A 23339-nucleotide genomic window follows, 5' to 3' on the forward strand; every position below is an offset into this window, starting at 1 on the left:
TGAGAGTGTGTGTGTGTGTTTGCTCTGCTCACATGATTTCTCTTCCCCAGAAGGAGACCAAACTGTTTACAGGGAAGAGATCAACAAACAAACAACTGGGTAATACACTTCCAAACATTCAGAAACATGTGACCTTTCAGCCAGCACAGAGATCCAGTGGGCAAACAGCAGGCCAGCCATGCTTGATTCTTTCGGAGCACACATGTTTCTGCTTCCTTGGGGATGACAATATAAATTGTACAGACCATTATCATCTCTTCTCTAGAATTCTAACTTCTGAATACTGACCCAGAAAATGCACAATTTTTTCCCCTGGAGCATAAGATTCATGCTTCCCTGGCACCTGCTGGAGGGATGAAAGAAGATTTCATTGGCCTCTTCCACCTTCAGCTGTTCTGTGTCCTAAGACAAACATCCAGAAGAGGCTATTTTCTGTTGCCTGGAGGAGAGACTGGCTGTGCTGTGCCAGTTGGAGTCTTGTAGGTATGCCAGAATCACAGTCTGCCCTCCGCCACTTCTCCCTGGGCCCCGAACTCTTTCCAGTGGAATGCTACAGCTTACTTGGAACTAAGGGATGAGTTCTCGCTCTCTCATTCTCTCTCTCTCTCTCTCTCTCTCTACCTCTACCTCCGTCCCCTGCCCCACCTAAAAACAAAAATTTTGGTGTCATTTGGTTTTTTGACTCCTTTTAGGACACGTACCCTTCTTCTAGCTAAGCTGGGACCCCAGATACATGTATAGAGTGGCCTGATCTTTCCACTGTTGGTAAATCAACCTTCAGATTCCTTTGTGGTAGGTTCTTCATGACCATCTTACCATTATTATTTGTTTATTTCTCTATTTTTACCCACTGCTTCAAAACCTAGTTTTTGTTTTTTTTTTATATATATATTTTTTCCTTTTTTTTTTTTTTTTGTATGAATGGCTGGATTTTATTTATTTATTTATTTTATTTTTTTGGCTGTGTTGGGTCTTCGTTTCTACGTGAGGGCTTTCTCTAGTTGTGGCAAGTGGGGGCCACTCTTCATTGCGGTGCGCGGGCTTTTCACTGTCGCGGCCTCTCTTGTTGTGGGGCACAGGCTCCAGACGCGCAGGCTCAGTAGTTGTGGCTCACGGGCCTAGTCGCTCCGCGGCATGTGGGATCCTCCCAGACCAGGGCTCAAACCCGTGTCCCCTGCATTGGCAGGCAGATTCTCAAGCACTGCGCCACCAGGGAAGCCCAAACCTACAGTTTTATTTGGCGTTTTCTTATGGTTTAAATGATAACCCTAACAGAAGACATCCTCTTTGCCGACTTGGTCAGTTAATATTGGTAGCTACCACTTTTAGTTTCTTCTAAAAAAGTGTTCAATTGAAAAATTACACATCATTCATGGAGAAAGTCACTGGCATGTAAGCTCCATGAGGGCAAGGATTTTCATCTCTTGTTTACTCCTCTTCCCCAATGTCTCATGTAGTGCCTGGTACACAGTATAGCAAGCAGTGAATATCTGTTGTGTGACTGATTGAATGAAATTGACATCAGGCTTGTGTGTGTGAGGGAGGGGCCCTGGCAGATGCCCACTTCTGCTTCTCATAAGAAGGTTCCTCCAAAGTCGGAATGAATCCTTAGAGTCACGTTAGATGCAAAACTGTCAGGATGCCAAGGTTAGCGGAAGTCTTGGAAATGAATACTTGTTTTTCCAAACTGTCCTATGAATCTAGTAATCATTCAGACACATTGACCATTAAAACCACACGCTGGGCTCCATAAGCTGTTCAGGAGCCATGGAGACAGTGAACGAGTTAGTATTGGGAAGGAGGACTTAGTGACAGGCACTGGCCCCTCCACATAATAAACTGGGTCATTCCGTAGCTTCCTACACATGAGATGCAAATGCCCCTGCACTTCCCAGAAGGTGAATTTTAATTAGAACACCCAGATGAAGTGTCTGCCTAATTTAAATCCCATGCATCATCTTCTGAGACACAGTAACCTGGAGTTCTGATTCTATTTGTTGCCGCTTCCTTTATTACGTTTTGTTTTTAGACTGAGAGCTAGGAGGCTGACCACACATCTGACATTGTTTATGGAGTCGTGGACTCTAATAATTAAAGTCCGCTTAATCACGATGGGACGAGGTTTGCTGCCAACGGCTTTGTCAGAAACTAGAAGGAGGTCGGTGGTGACTGAGCCCGGCCGTGGAGCCCACCTGGAGCTCTCTTCGAGTTACAGACAGCCTTCTCTTGAGCCCCTCTGTTTTGAAAAGAAAATGATTTGGTTACTCAGTTACGCAGAGAAATAAGACTGATGTCTGCTTTTCCTTGTGGGGGAAGTTCTCAGATAAATAGCAGTGGCAAGGAGAGGATTGTTGGTGACCCAGAGGGAGTCCTGCCTCTCTGCCCTGAGGTTACCTGGAGTAGCGGATTCTCATCCCAGGCTGGGCAATTTTGCCTCCCAGGGGACATTGGGCCAAGTCTGGGGACATTTTTGGCTGTCTTGACTGGGGAGTGATGGGTTCCACTGGCATCTAGTAGGCGGAGGCCAGGGTTGCTGCTAAACTTCCTACAATGCATAGGACGGTTCCCTGCCCCAAAAGTCAATCGCGCCCAGGTTGAGAAACCCCGCTCAGTTTCGTGAGAATGTCCCTGCCTGGGGAGGCGATTCTTCTGTTGTTGCTTTCCTGTTCTGACTTGAAAAAATGATCGCCATTTTTTAGTGAATTGAAGGCAGACCTGATTTCAGCCTTGGGTGGGATAGGCAGCCTAAGCGGAATGATTTGAAAGACGCTGAGAAAATCCGGACTCCAAATGTTCCTCCACGTGAGAGCTCCAAGACCTAGAATTCCTTCAGTTGAAACCTGGAGAGGCCCCCCACAGGAAGTCAGGATTCCTGGGTCTTGAAGCGAGCTCTGCTACTTCCAAACGCTTTGCTGAGCATTTACTACACGTGCCCAGGCCAGGGCTAAGTGCTGTGCACCTATTTTTTTTTTTTTTAACATCTTTATTGGAGTATAATTGCTTTACAATGGTGTGTTAGTTGCTGCTGTATACAAAGTGAATCAGCTGTATGTATACATATATCCCCATATCTCCTCCCTCTTGCGTCTCCCTCCCACCCTCCCTATTCCACCCCTCTAGGTGGACACAAAGCACCAAGCTGATCTCCCTGTGCTATGCGGCTGCTTCCCACTAGCTATCTATTTTACATTTGGTAGTGTATATACGTCAATGCTACTCTCTCACTTCGTCCCAGCTTCCCCTTCCCCCTCCCCATGTCCTCAAGTCCATTCTCTACATCTGCGTCTTTATTCCTGTCCTGCCCCTAGGTCCTAGAGTCTGTCATACAAAGTGAAGCACGTGTTCTCTTGTTCCATCCTCAGCAACCCTGTAAGACGTGTGCCATTCCTACTGCTAAGGAGTGCATGTGGGTTACTCCGGAACCTGCCCAAAGTGACACGCTGGTAGGCATGGCGCTGGGATTTTACAACCAGCTACGTCTGATGCCCAGGTCTTTGCCAGGAAGCAAGACCTTACCTTCCTGAGCTCTGAGGCATCTCAGCTGACCATTCTATGACTGTTTTCACCTGAGGAAATTGGGGAAATTAAATTCCACGACTTTTAGGAATCTTTTTAAGGCTGTTATGTCCTTATTTGTTCCTTTGTTTTATATCTTGCCCTCTTTAAATGTTCCCTTTTAAAATGGAAACAGTCCCAGGATAGGTAACCATTGGAAATCCCCATGGAGGGATTCGAAACCTCCCTGCGTATCATTAATCAGGTGGTGAGCTTCTAAAAAAGCCTGTTTCCGCAGTCCCTCACCAATACTCTGCTTTAGCAGGTTTGAAGTGGGCTCCGGGAACCCTTGTATTAACCTCCCCCTCCCTTAATCCTTGTGTTAATCACCCCCAGGTGATTCTGATGCACGAGGTCTGAAAACCACAGTGAAGAAGAGTATTTTAGCCCCTTTTGGGGAATTAGCTTAATCAACTGGTTTCCTTTAAGATAAGGACGCTGGCCACAGTGGAAGTTCAGTGTTATAAGTGAATTGTGGTCCCCAGATCCCTTAGGCTGGCAGGGCTGGCTGTGACTCCTGTCCTCAGACTCATCCCAGGTCAAGGGTTCCCAAACATAGCTGCTTAGAGTCACCTGGGAAGCTTTTAAAACTCCCCATGCCAAAATCGTACTCTAGGTCAATTAAATCCCAATGTCTGGGACTGGGAACTGGCCTCAGTATTTTTTTTTTTTTCTTTTTTTCTTTTTTAAGATCTCCAGATAATTTCCATGCACAGCAGTTTGAGAACCACTGTTGTGGGTGTTACAGATTCCACACCTTTCCTGCTGCTGAATTTTCACCTGTAAGGCAATTCCGCTCTCCCGGCTCCATATATAGAAATCTCACCTATCTAGTGAGACACATGGGTAACCCACTCTTTTCTCTGTTGTCTTTCCAAATGCCCCCTGCTCACTCCTCTGCTTTTTAAGCTACTTTTAAGGTATTTATCTTACCACCTTGTTTGTATGTACTACGTGTCTTCCATGAGCTAGATGACATCTTCCTTAAGGGAAGGGGCTCTAATGTATGTGGCTCTGGGCTGATGGGAGCAGAAAGAGTAGGAGAGGGTGGATACAGAAGAGACAAGACACCCCCAGTTGAACTTTCTGCCCTGGCTTTCTTCATGACAGCAGAGGGAGAGTAATAATAATGGTTATGGGAGGTCACCGTGGCACTGGACTCCTTGAATAAAATATCCTAGTAAAACTTTTGAACTCAGTTTTCTGGGGAGGAACAAAGAATCCTTCTAAATATAGCACCTTCTAAATAATGACGTTTGACTGTTTGATATTTTGAATTGTGACTTTTGCTGACAAATGGAGGAACAATTCAGAATGCAAACCAGCTTTCCTCACCAGGATGTTTGGAGTGACTAGTTAATGCTTGGGAAGGAATTTAAGAATAAGTAAAAGCACTCTCCGAGCTTCCCTTCTCCTCTGTTGGTTGTTTCCACCTTGCTCACTTAAGAAACAAACCCTGGACTTCCCTGGTGGCGCAGTGGTTAAGAATCCACCTGCCAGTGCAGCGGACACGGGTTCGAGCCCTGGTCCGGGAAGATCCCACATGCCGCGTAGCAACTAAGCCCACGTGCCACAACTACTGAGCCTGCGCTCTAGAGCCCGTGAGCCACAACTACTGAGCCCACGCACCACAACTACTGAAGCCCACGCGTCTAGAGCCCGTGCTCCACAAGAAGAGAAGCCACCGCAATGAGAAGCCCGTGCACCGCAACCAAGAGCAGACCCCACTCGCCGCAACTAGAGAAAGTCCGCACACAGCAATGAAGACCCAATGCAGCCAAAATAAATAAAAATAAAATAAAATTTTAAAAGTACTTTCCTTTTTTTTTAAAAAAAAGAAACAAACCCTATCATCCGGAGCCGACATGGTGGCTCAGTTTTCCCAAAGATGGGAGTCATATAGGAGCTGCCTGTGGCCTTGAGGTTCCCTGAAGCTGTGCTTTGATTGGCTCACCTAGAATTTTAAAACTGATGACTATTTGGGGAAAGATCTGGATTTTTTTTGCCTCTCTTGAAAATTCAAAAGCTCTTTCTGTCCTGAGCTTGCTTTTTGGGGGACAGCAATCGGGCTCTGCCCCTTTCAGTTGAGACCTGTGCACTCAAACTGCCACAGTCCCCAAGCCTCCCTAATTACACACAACCCACTTCAATAATTTCAGCTGCCTGGTTGAGTTCTCTAGGTTGCGGTATTAGCATCACCTGTTAAAACGTAAAACACTAATTGCTGGGCCCCACCCATCTTATGTAAGGAAGAGTTGTCACTTCCTCCTTTATTTATATGTGTAGATGTATATCTACACACATATATATGTGAATATATATATATATACACATACGTGTATGTGTGTGAATGTGTGTATATATATGTCAGTATGGACTCATGCATATTTATATACATGAGTTATAACCCAATACTATTGTAATTTCTCTTCTTGCTCACCATGTCTCAACTTTGGGCATTGGGGAGCTCTTTCGGATTGGCTCCTGTGCCTTTTCAGTGAGTCTCTTTTCACCCCACCCCATCTGGGTTTTTTTTAAATGCTTCTTATAGCAATTTCTGGCACAAGATGCTCCAGGCTTATCTTGTATTCTCCCTCCCCACCCCTAGAATTAACTAGTTCTGCAGAGATTTCTGATTTGTTTTATTGGAGAAAGGTATTTAGAAACCAAGATCTGAGTACTAGGTGTGCTCATTGCTACTGGGGTATCATTACTTCTAGCCTTTGTCAATGGACAGAGCTGGGAAATAGATGTATGTATACTAACTCAGGCATACAAACATATGGATTTATTTCTGTATTTATCTGTAAATATATGTGTTTATATTTTTATAATAATTTATATTTTTATATAAATATATCCTCCATTATTATTACTCTCCCTCTGCTGTCATGAAGAAAGCCAGGGCAGAAAGTTCAACTGGGGGTGTCTTGTCTCTTCTGCATCCACCCTCTCCTACTCTTTCTGCTCCCATCAGCCCAGAGCCACATACATTAGAGCCCCTGTCCATATAGAAACCTTCAACTCCAATCCATTACCACAGGATTCATACTAACTTTGCAGATATCAGATTTTAAATCTTTTAAAGGCTTTTTAATTTTAACAGTGGCTCATGAACATCCTGAGGGGGAAAAAAGGAAGCTTCGCTTGATAGCTATTTTATAGATACTACTAAAAAACAAACAAATCCCAAGTTTAGCATAACAGAAATGTCAGCATATCCCCATGTTTAGTATCCTGCAGTCCCTTCAAAAAATCTTCTCTAATTTGGAACTCACAGCTGCCCTGTTCCTGAAGGTGGGTAGACCTGCCTCATTTCCCTTCTCATACAAACACAGTTTGTCTCCAGCCCTACAGAACAATGCCTATTGTAACACTGAGCTGGCACTTGTGGATTCTAAATATAAGCCAAGACACTTCTCAGAGATTATAATCAGAACTTTGCTTTACATGTGAAATCTTATTTTGAATTCAGGTACACAATTACTCAGAGACTTAATTATACTGCCTTAGGATAGTATAAAAACAATAGTTTAAATTATTTTTTGGGGAAGAGGGTTACAAAAGTAACTTGTTTTGTTAGGAAGGTGAGGTGACTGTAGTCTTTGAGAACTTCACAGATACAGCTTAACCATCAGCTGTGAGGTTTGCCTATGGTTCCTTCATGTTTATTCATGAAGCAACCATACTTGGATGAGGTCCCCCTTCCTCTCATTATACTTAATGTAAATCTAGTGGTTCTTGGATGTAGTTTTAAAAACTGTAGAGAACTGGAAAGAGAATCCAACCAGGATGGCTCATGGGCCATTCGAGGTGTGGCCCCCTCAGTGGTTTGGGAGACATTCTGGGTTTTGAACAGCAACGCTTATAATTATGGAGGTGTCATCCTTTGCATAAAAAAGAAAACAAAACCAAGAAAGCAAAGCCCTTCTACTATCAAGGTCTAGTCATAGCATGTGTTCAGCCTTCCCAAAGCCTGTCTTGGCATTTGTTTCTGGCCTGGTGGGGAATATCTTCCATGTTTCTCTGAGCACTCATAAAACAATACAAAGGTAAACAATTGGAGGGCAATTAACAGTCTCTTTGGGGTAACAGAAGAGAGAAGTCACCCTGCTATTAATGTCAAAGGAATTAATCATGGTTTACACAGGTGATTTAGTGGCTTAACTTTGCAAGTGGTTGAAACACAAGAACCCAACAAAGTTTATAAAAGATGCCAGCTTGGAGAACCAGGTGTGGAGGACAGCTTACAGGACTATCTGTCAGGTAGTTGAAGGCATTAAAGGTTATTGAGATGGTGCCTGTTGAATAAGAGGCCACGCGCACTTCAGATCTGTGTATCTCAAATTTGAGTGTGTGTGAGACACAGCTTGGAAGTTTTGTGAAAATGCGGATGTTGGTTCAGGAGGTCTAGGGAGTGGGCTTTGATTCTGCCTTTTAAACACACTGTCAGGTGTGGTGCCCATACTGCAGGCCAGCACATCTCATGTGGCATAGCAAGGCTGTAGGTTGTTCTTGTACCTGTGGCAGGTAGTATCGAGCTGCTCACACTCCCTTTAAGTACCTCCAAATTATCAACATGTTGCACTCTGAATGTTCAGGGATTTAGGGACCAGAATAGCTTGCTGGAGTGAAGGTACTTGGCCAAATACTTTATTGTGCATTGTGCATATCAACAACCTCTTTCACAGGCACCAATTTAGAAAAACATAAAAACATTTGCAGGCCATGTTTATTTACATTTATAGAACTGTGCCCTTAAAAGAAAACAGGAAATGCCATCCCTGTAACTAAGGCCCCCCCCCCTTGGTTAAAACCTCAGAAAGTGCATTATTGTCTCTAGTTTTAATGCTGAGCCTCTGAACAAGTTTTGGCGTTGGGGAAAACCCTTTGAAAGCTGGGATCTTTTACCATTCCCTGACTAGCTTTTCAAGCCTCTCAGTTATCAAATGTGGTTTGTCTCAGAGTGCTTGATAATATTGTATACAGTTGTCCCTCAGTATACGAGGGGATTTGTTCCAGGACCTCCCTCAGATACCAAAATTTGCGGATGCTCAAGTCCCTTAGAGTACATCCCGTGTATCTGCTGGTTCGGCATCTGCGGATTCAAGCCACCAAATAGCCTAAAGAGTGGGTTGAATCCATGGATGCAGAACCAGTGGTTACCGAGCATGACCATACTTTACTACAACAGGGGAGCCTGTGTTGTTTTCTGGTGTGGGCATATCGTCACATCACAACACAGAGGACACACTTCTCTTGCCACTTACTGTGAAACACGTGATTTTCATTAGCCATTTTTCTCTTCTAGGAAGGAAACTTAGGAGTAGAAGCTTTCATTTAGAGAATTCTGACCACTTTTACTAACCTCTCCCTTCCCCCCACTCCCCTCTTCTCCTCCCCTTCTCTCCTGCTAACGCTTTCCTCCTTTCTTCACTGTCTTTATCCGCACCTGGATGTCTGCCACACCTGGGGGAGAGGAGAGGGTGAGTAGGGGGTGGACCTTGATCTTTACCCTCTGTGGCCTCAGCTTCTCTCCTGTCTATAAAGGGATATGTGGCTTGGCTGTTTCTGAGAAACTAGGTAGGCCGAATAATTTCTGAGGAGGGGTGGCACATCACTTTGGTGAAGTGGAGAGTGTGAGATGGAAATACATAATGGTGCTGAGTCAGGACACCTGAATTCTAATCCTTGTCTAGCCACTAACTAATTATTTGGCCTTGGAGGGCAATTTAACCTCCCTTGGCCTCAGCTTGCTAATCTGTAATTTGATATACATACTTGGTTTTGCCTGTTTCTCAGAGTGTAGGAGTCTTGCCACTGGGATGGCATTAGATAACATTGAATTACATATTGAGAACTAGACCCCCTTTGCAATCACTTTCTATCCTTCTGGTTGTTCTAACAACAACAACAAAAACAACACAGAGAAAACAATTTTCTGTTGACATTCATGTCATTAACACTTTTCAGGACTTGCCCCTCTTCCTTTTTAAAAAAGTTTTTAATTTTTAATTTTAGTTTTTCAGCCACTCTTTCTTTCTAACAAAGAGAAATCAGTAACTTTGTTTTTACTGTGATTGTTTTTAATTTATGGAAGGTGATATGATTTCCCATTTAATGTAGTAACAGAAAAATAAAAGTAGGTGCTTTACAGGAAAATATTTAGTACAATTAGCATAATAACTGTACTTCAATGAGTGCAATATATTAATTTTTCAAGAACTACTATGTTATGTAGATATGGTGAAAATTAGGAAGATGGTAAGTGTAGTTAAAGAAACACTGAATTAGGCAATTTTAAAGTTTCTGTTTAAACTTATAAGAGATTCAGGTATCTCATTAAGTGGCAGATGTCCACTCCACTTTCTGTCCCCCCAAAATGTGCATATGTTCATTGACACAGTATTTGCAGAACAAAGTTGGTGTTACATATAATTAATAGTATGTGACAGGGCACTCAAATGTTCTGATACCTTCGGGGAAATTTTGGCCGCAATTAACTATAGTTTGCTAATTTTGAATTTACAGTTTTTTCCTATTAAACTATAACGAAATGGGGACAAGCACCTTTGCCTTGGTGTAATTAAAAATGAAATTATGTCAGGAGCATGTGTTTAAAAAAGGGACTTCTATTTGTTTTACCACCAAAAGGTGGCGTCCTACCCCCATGCCCTTTATTTAAAAACCCTTCTTGCTTTAATTTAACAAAAAGAAACTTCCAGTTGATTACTGATAAAGAAATGAAAATGTGCTCCCTATGAATGTAACATGACAGTGTTGAAAATGAACTATATGTTAAACTGCAGTTAAGTTTCCCTCTAATGTAAACCAAGTGGACATGGAATTCTTTAATAAGGCGGCACATTAGACAGTATTATATACAAAATTGGGTACAATATATCATGGGATTTACAACCAGGATTTCCTTTTGTCTGCAAAACTTGTTGCCAATCTGATTTTGGTCCCCCCGCTTTCAAGTGAATGTAGAATTTAAGGCAGTTAAAATGCAGAATAAGGTCAGTGGCAATCTAAACATCTTTTTAGTATGGCAATACTAATAATTTTTTTAAAACTCACTGTTCGATCTGAAAAGCCAGATCAAAGCATGAATTGTTCTTTACAGACGATGCATAAATTTGTCACGTTGAAATAAATTGCTATTCCCCTGAGTTATAATTCTGCAACCCGACATATACTATAACATGTTATATCGGGCTTAAAACACTGTAGAAATGAAAAACAACAACCCCCCCCCCCCACCGCGGCACCCCATAGACTGGCTACTTTGTAGATTTCCATTTAATTCCATGTGAATTCAGCATATGGAATTGCCAGCGATGTTAAAGTGTCATTGGGAGTATTAACTGAGTTGCCATAAAGCTTCTACATCATTGTCTAGTTCATGGTAAGCATTCAATAAATATTAGATGTTATTACTGACAGCTGTAGACAGTGAGCTTCTCAAGGGCAGGAATTTTATTTCTTTCTGCATCCCTCAGTGCCTACTGTATGGTCTAGAACATAGTAGGTGTGTCATGTCTTAATTAACATGTTGAATCAAAGACAACACAACCCTAGCCTCTAGGAAGCTAGGAAGTGCTACAGGAAGTAAAACGTGTTTTCTATATGTGGATTCTAGTCTAAAAGATCTGTTGGATGGTTTTGCCTGGATAGCCTGGAATCTTACACAGTGTGCATTTACATGAATTCTACTATGTTGTAATTACCTTAGCGCAGTCTCCCTGTCTCTGGCTTTATTCAGTGGCATGAGTGAATTTTTTTTTTTTACTTGCAAAACAGAATTTTAAAGTGATGATCTTATGCTATTATTGAAATTGAGATTTAGAATTCTTCTGTAAATGAATGTTTAAAAATATTTGTATAAAGACATTATCCAAAAGAATTTATAATAACTTTTTCAGGATATTGATTATCTACAACTGCACTGGTCTCAAGACCAAGGGGACAGTACTAGTGTCCCCCTTCCATTGCCACCCCCTTCCGTTGTCTCCCTCTCCCCAAGTACTCTGTAGGAATCCACAGGAGTGGCTTTCAATATATTCTCATAAAGAGTTACCCTGGTACACCACCTAGCCAGTAACTGGAAATGCTGGGAGGTTGGGGTGATGGGTCTGAAAAAAAATTATTTCTGTTAACAACAACAAGCCCTAGAGCCCTATATCTTTCTAAGTCACACCTTAGAAACAGAAAGGCTTCTTCCTCCTCTATTTGTGTTGATAATAGCGAAAGAAATGCTTGTGTCTCTTGTTTTATACATGTATATGTATATTCCAAAACATTTCATTCAGGCTCCTAATTCACTCCTTCAAATTTCTAAATTCCACCGAACTTCAAAGCAGCAAAAAGAAAAAAAAAAAAAGTCACCTTTTCAAAGAATTGGACAAAGCTTTTTGCATGTGACTGATCTCTGGGAGAGCAGGTAATTTGTGTTAAACAACTGATTGACATGCTAGCCCCCTGGGCGTTTTCCTAAGAGAAACCATGGCAAGAACACAGCTCCCGACGCAGCCACTTTCGCCTAAAGTGGATCTAACTACACATTCCTGCAGTGACTCTGACAAGGAAGTGGGGGGAAGCGTCCCACATTACACTCTCCTGATTCAGAAATACAGGGGGAAAAAAAAACCCCTCACTGGCGGGTTTCTATTTCTTGCAAACAGGGGTTTGTCCTTCTGTTGAACTTTCACCTCCCGAACTCGCCTTCTTTCATTGGACAAAGTGCAGAAAGAAAGAGGAGAGACCGAGGGAGGACGGGAGAGAAGGAGAAAGGGGGTTGAAAACACCACCCCACCTCCCCCTCCTTCAACTGTCACTGATGGCAAAACACTTTCACTTTTAACTGGAGGAAACTCACATGCTTGTCTTTCCTCTCCCCTTCCTTCTGTATTTTTAGCTCAGAAACCAAGCAAATAGCCATCGCATTCCCATCTTCGTCCCTAGTTGTTAACACTCTCCCTCTCGTTTTTTTCCGGTGTCTGAATGGGCGCCCCTTTCCCCATCTTCTGAGGAATCCCCCTCCCCCATGCCCCTCATTTTCCAGGTCTTTCTTGCCTGACCCCTCTTTTGCCAGGGACTGCTCTGGCGTTGCCTTCCTCTCTCTGGTCTGCGGGGCTCTGCCTCCCTCTCCTCGTCCCCATCTAGCCTGGACACCCCTCACTCCCACCTCCCTGTTCCCCTTGCCCCCAATCCCCGCCCCACCCCCTTGGCAACTGCGATTTTTTTTCTTTTCTTTTTTTTTTTTTGCTGCGAGCCTTGTTGTTTACCCAGCAGGTGGATGTGACGTCAGGGACGCACAACAGCAAAAAATAACAACATCTCCCTCCGCGACGTGTTGGCCTCTCGCGCGCCTTATTTATTTATTTGTTCCGGGAGGCCGGGGGAGGGGGTGGGTGCCAGCGCCCGAGTGGCTCGGGGAAGGGGGGCGAGCCGGCTCGCGCTCCGGGGGTGGCTTGGGGGTGCGTAAGATGGAGAAGGGGCTCCGGCCGCAGCCCAGGGGGCGGGCGGGGGAGCGCCCCCGGCCCGACGTCGTCCGCGCCTCTGCCGCCGCCGCCGCCGCCGCCGCCGCCGCCGGCGCTGGCGCTGGCTGGGCTCAGGAAAGCTAGTCCGGAGCGGAGGAATCTATTGTTATTTATTGTGTGGCGGTTGCATGCTGTACTCGCGGCGGCCCGGCCCTCGCCCGGGAGTGCGTGTGTGTGCGCGCGTGTGTGCGCGAGTGAGTGTGTGCGCGGGGGTGCGCGCGCGGGCGGGAGTGGGCGCGCGCGGGGAAAGGCCCGAAAACACCTTAGTTTGCACCGAGAGACCATTTGCAGCGGGTGAGTTTGTATTTTTCCATTTCTGCTCCACTTTTTCCCAAGCCGCCTCCTGCCTTGTTTCCGACCACTTTAAACAACAACAACAACAACAACAAAAAAAAAAAAAGAAAAGAAAAGAAAAAGAAAGAAAAAAGGAAAAAAAAAACTTCTTCCCATCTCCCGGCTCCACGTGCATCTCCCCCAGCCCTCCCCAGAGGCAGCCTCTCTCCCCCCCGGGTCGGGGCCCGGGCTCCCGGGTGGCTGGGGGCTGCGAGCTGGCGCGGGAGGCGGTAGAGGGGACTCCGGCGGCGCCCGCACTCTTGGGTGCATTTCCATAAGTCAAATGGCGGGGGGGGGGGGGGGGTGCTGCGGCGGCAGCGGCGAGGAGGCGATCTCTCCTTCACCTCGGCCCCTTCACGCGTCGCTCTGCGCTCTCCACGGTTGCAGCGGGGAGAGGACTCGAGAATCCCAGGCCGCCTGGCGCAACTTTCGGTGTCCGGCGTCGGGGTGCCTGCCCAGGAGCCGGGCGGGCGCGGGGCCCGGGGTCGGGTCCGCGGCGGGAGGGGGCGCGCGCCGGGTGCCTCTGAAGCCCGAAGTTTGGACTTGGAGCAAACTTTTTCCCTTCGCTCTCCACGAGTGTTTGCCCCCTCGGAGCCCCAGGCTGCTCCGCGGGCCTCAGCGGAATGACTGGGAACGTCTGCGCCCTAGGCCCCGCGGCTGGGGACGTCTCCGGTGCCACGCACGCCGTGCCCCGGACTCGGCGGCGGGGGCACTCCTCTGCCGCACCCCGGAGCCCAGAAAACTCATACACACACCCGCGCACCTCCAGCTAGACACGTCCCCCTCGCGCGCTCGGCCCGGCGAACCCAGCCTCCCCGCGAGGGATCCGAGGCCGCCGTGGCCAGCTCGGCGGGTGGGAGTGGGAGCAGGGTGCGCTGCGGGGAGTCGCGGCGCTCGGATTCCTCTCCGCTGCACCACACGCACTTTCTGGGTGTACGTCCCTCTTAAGCCTGGGGAACGGGGGATTTCCCAAGTCCCGATCTGTCCTGAGACGTGCGCGAGTCGCCGAGACCCTTCGGCCCTGTCCCGGCGGCCGATGGCTCTCCGTTCCTCTGCTGTGCGCCGCCTTCCTCCCGGGCTCCCCGCGCTCCATTCCTGCCCCGCAGAGAGGATTCAGCTGAGCCAGCCGGCGAGCCGGGCGGGTGTGCGCTTCGGGTGGGGACCGCGGTGGCGGCGCCGGGAGCCGGAGGAGTTTGCCAGTTGCTGCGGGGTCGCGGTCATTCGCTGCCTCCGCCTCCCCTCGCCTCCGCCTCCTGCCCCCCTCCTCCCCAGATACGGCCGCGCTCGGAAACTTTGATTCCTTCTTCTTTTTGGCCCTCGGCTAGTCCCCCTCCCCACCTGTTGTGAGCTCCGCCTCGGTCCCCGGAGACTGGCGGTGACACACGCGGGCGCCGGGGAGCTTCGCGCCCAGAAACAAAGTCTCAGGCCCCCCCTCCCAAGTGTTTGCTTCGAAATCGCTGCCTGCAACCCGCCCCCCCCACCCCCGATTGTGGCGCAGCTCCCGCCCCCTGTGAGAATAAGGACTAAATAAACAGTTGTAACTCCAAACCTTGCGCCTGCGATCGTATCCCTATTCCACCCCCTCCCCCTTTCCTCCCCCCTCCTTTTTTGTTGTTGCAACTTTGTAAGATCCCGGGGAAGGTGCTGAGACTTCGGCTCGGGCCGATTTCCCGGTCTCGGGATCCTTGCAGGGAATCCCTGGGCCACATCCTCTCTTCCCTCCACGCGCGTTCGCGGGTCCTTCGAGCCCGCCGCCCTCTCGGTCTTGGCCCCCCAGGCTACTCATTTATCCCGCCCTACTCAGTTCCCCGCAACCTGCACCGGGAAGATTTGCTGAGGGTCGCCCCGGTTTCTTGTCGACCGCAGAACCCGAAAGTTTGCAAGAAGAAGATAGCGCGCGGCGAGCAAGCGGGCAAGGGGCAGCGGCTGCGGCGCCGGGGACCATGGTGCTGCCGGCGCCTCCTCCGCGGGCGTGAAGGCGGCACTCCCACTCCTTCCCCGGACTCCGCGGGTAAGTCGAGGCGGCCGCGGGCGGGGGCGTGAGGGCCGGGGATACCCTAGAGCTTCGGGCTGTACCCGGGGGCTCTCTGCGCCCAAAGCCCCAGCATGGGCGGTGCGAGCGCAGCGATCTGGCGCCGGAGCCAGGAAATGTGCCCATCCTCAAGCCGGTAGGTGCTTTGAAATACTGGACTTTCTCCTTTTTTCCTCTTTTCTTTCCGAAATCCGAAAATCTGGAGATCAGAGTTTAGCATGGAGTGTAAAGTGCTCTGATAAAATATGATGACATCCCTCGCTCCCCTTCTCACCCCACTCCCCCCCCCCCCCTTTTAACTGTTAATTATTTCCAAGTCATTGTGTCCAAATACCCTTGCCGGGCTGATTACAAAGTGTATTGATTTAGTCTGGGCTCATCCTACACGTTCGTCTTAATTCCTTTTCCTTTTGCTAGACCAGAAAACCCGAAATGAAACTTATTTTCTTCCTCTGAGCCCCGCCCCCCTCCCCCCAGCCCTCATCTGTGAGGCATGGGCAGAATAATGGAATTAATGTAAACATTTCATTTGGTTGCATTTGAGCTTTTCCAGCCCATTTATGAGGGGCTGGTGTTGCTCTCATGTCCGGTCACAGGTATTTTCCAAGTTCGGGTTTCCCTTTTTGTTTCTGCTCCTTAGACAGGAAGGTTGGAGGGCCATTCTGTATTCCCCCTGAAAGGAGTCTACACATTGAAACCGTCTACACTTTACCTTTGGTTGTCCGTAGGCTTCAGGATTTAGGGCTGGCACAATAGCTGAGTTGAGAAAACCTGAGGGATAGTTAAGAGATTTTTCTCCTGCTGAAAATACATTGAAGAATATTTCCAAATTTTTACCTTTCATCTCCCTTCCCCTCGTTTTTTCCACAGTGAGAATCAATTTAGGGGGAGATGTCTTAACTAGAATTTGAAGAGAAATGGTAAGAGTTCAGGTGTTTCTTACCAAGGGTTATCCTGTATAATTGAGACACAGGAGTTCCTATGATTTTTGGTTCCAGAGAGAAATGTATTGAATCTTTTTGAGAATTCCACTAGAGTCTTGATTCTCAAAGTGAAAATGCCCATCTCTTTAAGGCCAGGAAAAGAAAATTGGGCTCACAGTTTCAGAGATCAGGAATGAGTCTTTTCCATCTCTGACTTGCCTGCTTGAAAGGTCTCATAATTAAAGAGTATTAAAAATATTAAAAGGAACTCAACTAGTTACCATTCAAAAGGTGTTCGCTAAAATCTCACTGCAAAGGGGGGAAAAAAGGCTTAACATCTTGTCACTGGCTGCATCCCACTTCACCCCCCTTAGTCTTTGGATTAGTCATTGTATGAGAGGGAGAAAAAAAAATCAGTTTCTTTTTTTTTTTTTTTTTTTTTGGAAAAGTAAAGTAAACAGCCTCCAACTGCTGAACCTTGACAACCCAAATTAAGGAAGCAGGAGAGATCAAACAGAACTGCTGCTGGGTTGTTGTCAGGAGCTCCACAAGGAGAACCCTGGACGATTCGATCAAGCAGCAAAGCTATATATTCACTAATGCAGAAATGGACCATTGCAAATGCTGATCTTTGTTGTGCAAGCAGAGGCTTGCTTGGAAGGAAATATTCAGCCCCTCTCCAGGCAGCATTTGAGTTCCTTATAGATGCTGAGTAGCTAAGCAAGTTATTTTTATAATGCATTTTTATTCATGAAGAGAATGTACCCAAAAGGGCATTAAAAGGGTAGTAAGACTTCTAGAGGTTGTCTTGCTACCCAGAACTCGGCAGTGGAATTCTTTTTTACCAACATCAGACTCCTACACTAGAGTTAGGTAACGTTTTCTCACATCAAGTTCAGAAGAGCTGCCTTGTCAGGGAAGCCAAGGTTTTCTATGTGAGGGTTTAAATCTGATGTGAAGCTCAAAAAAAAAAAAAAAAAAAAAAAATCAAAAAAAAAAAAAAAATCCCTGGTGATGAAGTTTTGTGTCAGCCCACTCTTGGAATTTAAAAAGGCGAGAGGGAGCATTCTCCAGATGAGACATAACCACTTTTTTTAGATTGCCATTCAGCATGACCACGTTGCTACTTTTATTCAAGTTCTCTGTAACTTGTCCTTGCTTGTTGTCTAGGAAAATTTAACTGCTTTACATTTTTAAAGGGAGTAGTAACAGTAATTACTTTAGCATTTTGTTGTCACAGGTTTATCAAAGTATAATGAAAGAAACATCAACTTTTCAAATTAACTGCCTCAAATTAAGGGGGTTGTATTGCTGGAGACCTGTGAAAGATTGTGTTTATATTTAAATGCTGGAGTATAAACTGTGTAACACTTTTTTTTTAAGCTATAAACTATCCCCAAATTAAATGTCATTTCAAATTAAGTAGAACAAAGTAGGAAAAAGGACAACTAAACACACAGAGAAGAATAAAAATAATTGTCATTGAAGGATTGCATTTGTAACGAACAAATGTCAATCACATAGTAAGCACTTTGTGTTTTTTTAAGTAACTTTCATAACCAGAGTGCCCAACATGTTTCAAAGTCTGTAGCTTTTATTGGATATACCTTTTATTGTATCATTAAACAATGTGAGTTAAACATACACATGGATGCTATTAGGCAATTTTCTGCAATATGTAATGTTTTTTAAAAAGCTGTAAATACTTTCTAGTTAAATCATTTGTACCAACAATAACAAAAGTTAACTGGGTTAATGTTGAGCCTGGGCATGGTTTTCTGTTACTAAGTTTTTCCCTGCTTCCTTGCTTCTCTTAAGACTCTAGCCCCGGCCTTTGCATTCGGAGGCTCTACTGAAGGATATATGTCTGTTCTCAGCAGTTGTTTAAATTAACAGAAGAATTGTGATATTTCTTCAACAAATGTATTTATACCCCGCACGTCCAGTGCCAACATAAAGGAAGAGAAGGGAGAATAGAGCCGATGTGACAACTTATTTTGAACCCAGCTTCCTCTTTGCAGCCTATCTTATTGTGCTGTTGATTTGGTTTTCAGGTTTTAGTTAAGATGCAAACTCACTTTCGAAATGTTATCTTGTAAAGAGTCTGCATCCCGCAAACGTGTGTGTATTCAATTTAGGTGTTCTAAAGTACCGATTACTTTTCGGTGGGGACGCCAAGAATATTTACAGGGCATTGCAAGGATTCTGTCTTTTAAAAATAATCTGAGGTACCCGTTAATAAAATTTAAATAGATTGCAGGCTGTCAGAAAATAGTATAAATTTTGTTTATGATTCAGTTACTTTAAGGTACTTACATTAAAGAAACTCATTTAACCCCTGACTGAAGAGCATTAAGTGGGGAGGCGAGCCCTCCAAAGAGCTCCTACTGCCCTTTGCTCTCCCGATAATCTTAAATTACTACAATTTAATTGCAACTTCAAGGCACCGAGCAGGAGCTGGTTCTCTATGGCTGAAAAGGGGTTTCCAGAGCATAGCTAGATTTGCACAGGTGGTATTTTTGTTTTTTCAAAGAAATTTTTCTGCTTAGGGCTTTTTCTTTTCCTTTCTTATCCTGTTAGGTGTCATACTCCTTTTATAGGATTCCGTCATAGTAAATGTCATTTTTGCTAAGCCAGCAGTATTGTTCTTTTTGTTTTTAAGTATGTTTTTTGGACCTAGAGTATATAAAGGTCTCCAGCAAGTAGGGGTTTGTCTTCTAAAGAAAATAACCTTAAGAGAGTCATCTGCTGAATAGACAGGTGAACTTTATACACCAGCCAACATGGACTTTTACTATTTGTAGGGGATTTTTTTTTTTTTTTTTTCTTTAGTTGATGGTAGTAATCCCACCAGGTGATCAAACACTGAGTTTGTAAATTAGGCCAGCAAGCCAAGTAAGTTGGGCTGGTGTGATTTCTAAACGATCTTTCCTGTGCCTTGTTACACTGGTCTGTACTCACTTTGCCATACGTGTGCCATCCAAGAAACCATCTTAAACTGATTTTTAAAAATCTTTCTCTTCCTTGGTGCTTGGCTGAATTAAGGTTAGAGATTCCGAAAGCTATAACGTCAGCGGGCCATGAGATGAGACAAATTCCTGAAACAGGGAAACCTGGCCAAATATGGGGTATCTTATGCATGACACTTGTTTTTTTTTCCCCCTGGGACCCACATAGTTTATTTGGATGTGCATGTGACGATGGGGTTAATGGAAATTAAGCAGATTTGGCTTGTGCTGCCAACCTAAAAATAAATGTTGTGAGGAACGTTTGATTTCAAGAAGTGCTTTGGTTTTGCATCCCATAGATAATGTTCTTGCAATAATGGCTGCCAAGCCTGGTATTCTGGAAAGAGGAAGTACAGTGGGGTAAAGCGCATGGCAGTCAGGGAAGACAATTTGACAGTGTTCTTTGTTTCTTTAATAAATTACTTTTATTAATTACAGTCAGTTGGGGCTAAGGCATTTTTCGGGCCTTATTTAGAAGTCAGCTCCCATTCACAAGAAGGTTGTGCCAGAAGCTGCATCCTTTTCCTTGTACTGTTTTACCCAGTCATGAAAATCTCTTGACCGAATTAGCTTGAGGATGTCTCTGCAGGACTTGTGTTTCTTTTTGAAATCCCCCGACACCAGTTTTTAATACATGCCCTGCCTTGTGCACAACAGGTGTTTGGTAGTGATTTTATGGGATCGAAAGCGAGAAAAACATTTCCTACCTAGCCAGCCACTGGGAGAACTGGCTGCCTGAAAGAAAGAATCTGGAACTTGAACATGCATATAGATGGGTTTTTCCGTATGACCCTCCCCAAGCTATTTGCTTTTAAAAAAGTGGGGGAGGGGGCTCCATTTTGTGCCTCGATATTTGCCATTAAGTTGTAGTCATTTAAGACTATTGGGAGAGTGCAAAGGGCAGTGGAAGCTTTTTAGTGGTCTTGACGCTTGAAGCTGCTCACGTGTGGGGTTAAATTAGTTTCTTCAATCTGAGTACTTAAAGTAACTAAATCGTAAACAAAATTTATATTAGATCCTGACAACTAATAATCTATTTAAATTACATTAGAATATCTGGACAAAAATTTAATTAAAGACAGAAGTACTGTCAAGCCCTGTAAATATCTTGACAGGTCTACTCAATTGGAACTGATATCACGAAATATTTACATATGTCTGGTGTGTTCAGGAACATCTCGGCAGGGCCTGTGCAAAGCTAATTGCACTTTCTTTCCAAATCACATTTTCAATAAAATAGGTGGTTTTTTTTTTGTTTTTTTTTTTTTAAATAAGGGAGCATGAACACATACAAAATTGTGTTCAAGTGTTCTGTTTACTATTTAGTTCTCTCTACTCAGGACCCCTCTCAGATGGGTTTATTTCCTCTAACTGCTGCTAATTCAGACACAAAGCTGAAATGGAGGAATCACTGATTAGAAAGCTCGTGTCATTCTGTTTTATTTCAGCAGTTTGAAAATATCTGGGGCTAGCATGTTGGAGGACAATTTGCTCAGGGGAGAAAAATGGACCTGAACCTGGCATTATTGGGTCCCTGTTTGTATTAAATAGAAGATACTCAGGGTGAGACAAAGATGTTTTCCTGAATTTTATTTTTGGATACAGACTTACTTATTAGTAGTAATTCACGTGGACATTCACAGTTTGCCAGATTCTCTGGTTTTAGCTAATTCTGTGATCAGCTTTATTGGCTAGGACACCGAATAACAGTTCTAGCATCAACTCAAAAGCAGAATTTCCGAGGTTTCCTTTTCTCCCTCCTGGCTCTGCAATTGAATCATAATGTGACTTTTCTCGCTTCTGGTTCCTTGTCTTCGAATTAGGGGGAGTGTTTAAGGTATATTCTTCGAGCTTAAAGATGTAAGGGCACCGGGGCTGTGTAGTTACTCAGACTTTTAAAGACGTTCTTGGTGCTCTCGGGACAGTGGTTGCAGCTCCTGGGGGGAGGGAGTGATGTGAGTTTGGCATGAGTTTCTCCTGTCCCAGAGCCTCTCCCCTGAATTGGTGGTGCCCCATCAGAGGGGCTGGAGGCTTCCTCTCCCGGGGACAGGTAAGCACAGAGGTGGAGGCAGATACTCCTATGTGAAGTGGAAGAGGGTTGTTGTTGGTCCGAGTTCAGCATGTTTCAAAGCGAGTTCCCATGCTCACCTGCTTCCAGGTCATTGTGTGTCTGTGCGTGTGTACATGTTAGGGGGGATTTATTAAAACACAGATCCTTCGATCAGAACTTTTGCAGACTGACGTGCGAATGTGCATTGTTCACAAATCTCCCCTGGGGTAATTCTGATGCACACTAAACAGAGACCCATGGGACCAAGTGATTTCTGCTCCTAAAGATTGTGGAACTGAAATCTTTATCTTCACTTGGATTTTACCGATTAATTTTTTGTTTTATCTTGAGACCTGTGTTCTTTTTAATGTGTTTGGATTCCTATTAAGAATCAAAGCTGGTGGTTTTTAAGCATGCACGAGGATTGGAATCGCACCAGAGCTGTCATTCCAAACACAGACGTAGTCGCATTGTGCCTGGCTGTGCCATATCGGGGGTGGGGGGGCACCCTTTGCATTTCTGAATAGCTCCCCGTGTGATTCTGATGCCCACCGAAGTGGGAGAACTGGACTCCTCAAAGATCAGCATTGGAGGAATCTTACAGCTCTTCTTAAGGGTTTAACTTTACTGTTTGGACTTCATGAAACCTAAGAAAGGAATATGGGTTCCCTTTCCAGAGTCAAGCACCAAAAGAAACATTAGATACTTAGAGAAACAGAGGCAGAACAAGAGCCTCACAGTTCAGCTGAGTGGTAGAAACAACATGGCACATCGGTCGTTCTCACCAAGTACCAGACATTTCTTTTCAAATTATGCCTCGCTTGCCTCCATGTTTCCAATGGGTGTTGTCATGTTGTAGCTACCAATTAGTGTCAGATGGCTTGCTGGAATTTTTTTTTCTCCAAGTATTTCATCTTAATTTAAAAATCTGAACTGTTTACCCATTAGATTAACCCTGCTGGCATAAGTACGTTGATTTCCCTAGGCATCTTGGGAAATTCTCTCTCATTGTATGTGATGGGGCCTGCAGGAATATTGATGGAAGTAGCCTCGCCAAGGATGCCACACAAATAAAGCAAGCAGAATCCTAAGACGAATGCATCCTCTAAGATTATGAGATAAAGGAAGATAAAATGCTAAGGAGGCTTGTTTAACTATTCAGGGCTTCAGCTGAAGATCTCTCCACTAAGATCAAAAGAGTTATTTAAATAAAAGTTGTATAGACATTTTTCGTTTGTATTAGTAATGTGCCTTTTGAAGTTACCCAGCAATAAAGTGTTGGTCCAAAATGCCCTCACCTAAAGTAAAAAATAAAAAATTGCCACTTGACTTTGGGTGTGGCTTCATTTTAATAGATACCAAAAAGTTGGCAATTGTTTCTATGTTTTGAACTTCACAGTTGCTTGGGCTCTAGGTTTGGGTGGCATTTGGAATATCCCTGTAATACAAAGTTCTTTTATTTCTGTTCAGACCCTGAAGGGCTTAAATAACAATCTCTGATGGGCCAAGTTTTAAAACTAGAGTGTCTCTAACTTTGCATGGAGGGTTTCTATAAAAGATGAAAAACGGGACTGGTTGAAAAAATAGAAAGTGCATCGTCAAGGCCGCATGGTCTTACTACAGCTGTCAGCAGTGGATGAAATCTACAGCGTGACGCTAAATCCCTCTGCCTTGTTTGTTGAAAAGATGTTAATCATTTCATTAAGAAAGATTAAGTAATTAACTGATTTATCATTAGGGAATCAATGATGGACCCTTTCTAGTGACGTCTTACAGAAATTTTCTAATAGAAAGTTTGCCGCATTTAATTATTTGGAAGAAAGTTAGTTGAACCTTGAGAAGGGAGGGTTGGGTGGGACCTCTTTAGAGAATATCGCTGTCCACATCCAACTGTCA

General features: G+C 44.7%; 1 protein-coding gene across 11 annotated transcripts in view; it reads left to right on the plus strand.

Annotated features, from left to right (window-relative positions):
* The first annotated feature begins 3819 nt into the window (after positions 1-3819).
* The window catches only part of FOXP1 (forkhead box P1), a 599574-nt gene continuing 580054 nt past the window's right edge, over positions 3820-23339 (plus strand). For 4 of the 11 annotated variants that reach the window (XM_082346186.1, XM_082346178.1, XM_082346187.1 and 1 more), the window contains exons 1-2: positions 5460-13391; positions 15297-15441. The gene's annotated coding sequence lies outside the window, so the exon portion shown is untranslated. Of the gene's footprint in view, positions 13392-15296; positions 15442-23339 lie in introns of all 11 variants that reach the window. The other 7 variants (XM_082346188.1, XM_082346191.1, XM_082346192.1 and 4 more) reach the window with 4 other exon arrangements.

Source organism: Balaenoptera borealis (genome assembly GCF_965194805.1).
Source record: "Balaenoptera borealis genome assembly, chromosome: 12".
Classification (NCBI taxonomy): Eukaryota; Metazoa; Chordata; class Mammalia; order Artiodactyla; family Balaenopteridae; genus Balaenoptera; species Balaenoptera borealis.